Source organism: Urocampus carinirostris, chromosome 4 (genome assembly GCF_059441175.1).
Source record: "Urocampus carinirostris isolate Australia breed hairy pipefish chromosome 4, RoL_Ucar_1.0, whole genome shotgun sequence".
Lineage (NCBI taxonomy): Eukaryota > Metazoa > Chordata > Actinopteri > Syngnathiformes > Syngnathidae > Urocampus > Urocampus carinirostris.
The window spans coordinates 42245822-42249700 of NC_142352.1; positions in this window are offsets into that span (position 1 = coordinate 42245822).

Sequence of the window (3879 nt, forward strand, 5' to 3'; positions counted from 1 at the left end):
CTGGCTCAATAGATGAACCTTAATGCCGACAATTAAATTGTGTCGTGTGAGACTGACATTTATCATCTATTTTGCAGGTGAGATATATATACTGGGAACACACTTACTTTGGGGATGATAATATGTGAAAATATGTGTGTGAAGATTGTGTGTGATGTCTGTAAACTTTACAAAAAGTGAAGTAGTAAGAGTGAGTCACCCATTAGCACAAGCAACAAATAGGGCCTTGGGTGAGAAATGAAATGAAATGATCTGCATTTATATAGCGCTCTTCAAGTCAAGACTTCCCAAAGCTTCCCAAGATTTCCCAATAGCGGCCGTGCAGCCATGTAAGGCGAAAACCTGCTTATTAGGGGCGTTAGGGGTTCAGTGTCTGACCCAAGGACACTTCGACATGTAACACGGAGGAGCCGGAATTCGAACTGCGATCTCTTGATCCCAAGACGAGTGTTTTACCTCCTGAGCCACTGCCACCCCTGTGAGGTATGCTAAGTTATGATGGGCTGGGTTAAGAGTGTAATTTGTATATTTTGATACCAAATAACACGAGGTGAGTTGTTTTGGAAGGTACAGTTTTGGTGATTTGTTAATTGATTTTTGAATAGTACCAATTGATGGCAATGCTATTATATACTGAGATGTTAAAGAGATCTCACGTGATCTAGTGAGACTCGCTTAAAAAAATGAACCTTAATGCCGACAATTAAATTGTGTCGTGTGACACTGACATTTATAATCTATTTTGCAGATGAGATAAAACAAAAAACAAAATCATATAAAACAAATGTGTATCATAAAGGATTTTATACATTTGACTATAGAGGATTTTACATGATTGACTACAAATTACATTTAATGCAAAATATATTGCTGTAGGGCTGTAGTTCAATGTCAGGGCAGGCTGTTCGAAAAGCATAATATTTTGTCTAGGAAATTTTGATAAACAGGACTCGTGGATTTGCTAACGCAGGGCGGCAGGCGATGTTGTTTTGGGAAACGAGACATCAAGGCGCTGTCTTGTGAGAACGTTGGGCGCAAAACAATTGCTTGGCCCGCCCATGGGAAGAGCCGAGACGCCATCTTGTGGGGAGACGTGGGCCAATAAGAGAAAGCTAAAGGACTTCAGAAGAAGGCTTTCCACACACACTCCAACGTCACTTCAGCCGTCTCCTGTTTTACACTTAGTTCTGATGTTGTGAATAAATCCGCCCCCATGTGAAATGTCGGCTTTCCTGATCATTTTTCAAGAAACGAGCGCGCATAAATTGTTCGATGACTGTAGGTTGTGTTTGGTTAATGGAGTCAGATAACTAATTCGAACCATTTGGTTAACGGTACATTTTGATAATTAATTCCCAACAAACACCAGCTGGAGTTAGCCCATCCACCTGGGTCCCGTTACATACAAATTTCAGAAATCGCACCGACGTGCAGTAAGGTTCTTGTCTGGTAAGACTGTCAGGTTAGAAAAAAAATGAACCTACATTATATTTATCATTTGATTGGTAGAGCAAGAACACAATACCATATATAAACTAACATAGTATTTCTTATTGTCCTAACTTCTAAATTAAGTTTACTGTATGTGCTCTTCCTTTTGATGAAAAGTATTAATATATTGGTAATCATCCATTATGAAAACAAAAAAAAAATACTTGATGGCTTGAATTGCTGTTAGCTTACTGCATCACTAAATCTATTGCTTGGGGGTGAAGTGCGCACCAAATCAGAATTCCCAGTCTCACTATCGCCCTCTGCCATGAGACAAGAGAATTGTGTGCTTCACTTTGCATCTGCAGACACTCAGCACAGTCAAACTTTACATACTAATCAAAATAATAATATCCATAATGTGAAAATTCAGATATTTTGAACGAGAAAATCAAAATTGTTGAGTTAAGCAAGAAATAACTTTAACACTGAATCAATAAAACCATTTAATACATTCTTAAATTTATGCTTTCATAATCAAAGGTGAGGTACAACCTCCCCTGCCTCCCCTGACTGTGGATCACTGATAAGTTGCACAATAGAATTTGCTCTCAGAAATTAGATCTAAAACAAATACCCCAAATAATGAATGTTATGGCCACTTTTCAAACCCTTACATTTCATTTTAGATGATCAAGTTTATGTTCAGGTCATATGAGGAATAAAACACATTTTCTTGAATGATTACAAAAATAAACATCAAGGAGCTCCTCCTAATGTTACTTGCGACAAAAATACAAAATATACCCAGAAAACAGGTCAGACATTCACAATATTTACATGATTTCACATGCGACAAGGTACGAGTACAACAGTCTACACCAGGGGTTACCAACCTATTGGCGTGAAGAGCCTTTAGTTTAATATGTATCTCTAAAAGAACAAGTTATCATGTTATTACGATGTCATTATCAGATTATCATCATTAGATATAGGGTTAAGTACGCTCAGTCAACCACTAAATCATCATGTGACTTCAAAAATAGAATTCCATAGACAATCACAATGTCCCATCACTTGTAAGCTATTTACAGAATAAGCCCGCGGGCAACTCAGGTGTTCTAAGGAGACTACGTAGTGGCCGCGGGCACCACATTGGTGACCCCTGGTCTAGGTGATCTTGATACATAGTACTGCACTTCATTTTACTTTCACATATTTTATATTTTTGGTAAACATAATCAATCCTAAACATGACACATAAAATTAAGTCTATATTCAGTCAACGGGTGCTGATGTTAGAATTCCTGACATCTCTATCAACACTGAGCAATAGGCATGGTTTTTTAAAGGGGGGAGAATGCATTACATTACTACTACCGGTAAAGAGTTTTTATTTATAAACTGTGGTATTGATTCATAAGACTAAATCCTTTATTTGAATTTTTCAATAAATTCACGAGAATTTATTTTCTTCAAAGGGCCTATTGTATATTATTTTTTGTCTTTTTAAAATATATATTATTCTTGAAATTTTACTTCTTGAACTTCAGGAACATTTTAAAACGTCCAAAGTATTGTTATCTCAATTAACAAATAATGATGTAAAAATAGCATTTAATAACAACTAATTTAAATGTTTTACCAATTATTCCCTGCACAACTTAATAAGTATTTAATCACGACCTTGAGAGTAGATAATATTTTGTACATACATCTTCATATTAATGGACATTAGATCAAAGTGAACTGAATCTTATTTTTTAAACGCAATAGAATCTAATTAAATGCTTGTGAATAAAATCAGTTGCTACAGGAAATTAATTTTGACACTCAGCCTGCCTAGGCACCGACAATTATCTGCAAAGAACTGCAAATAGAGTATTTTACAATCAGCTGACAATAAGACAGTTATTACATATGATGGTTATACATACGTCATACGTCACACGCCTCTGTTTAAACCTTGAAATCGGTCATGTGGACAAGTTTACTTCGAATCCAGTGATTCAACTGTCACTCTTCAAATACAGACTTAGCATTCATTATGACGAAGCAACCATGCAGTAATAGAAACTTTCATTAGTTTCCCAGTGTTTTTTTTTTTTATAAGCAAGGAACAGAAATAAATACTTTAAAAGCAGAACAAATTCAGGCATGAATCAACTTGTTTTGTTGAGGTAAAACAATAAGAATAATAACAACGATGATACCGCATTATGTGGGGCAAAATGGCTTAAATAACTACACAAAAATGAAATTTGATACGTCCGTTACCGTCAGATTTTAAACATTTTGAGTCGGGGGCTGCATTGAGTTACAAAAATTGGCAGTTGGAAGAAAAAATATATTGATGGATTTGATTTTTTTGTATATGCCAATACAGAGTCTTGAATCCTACACATCAGCAATACATTAGGAACAATGAAGGGACACTGGGGACATGAG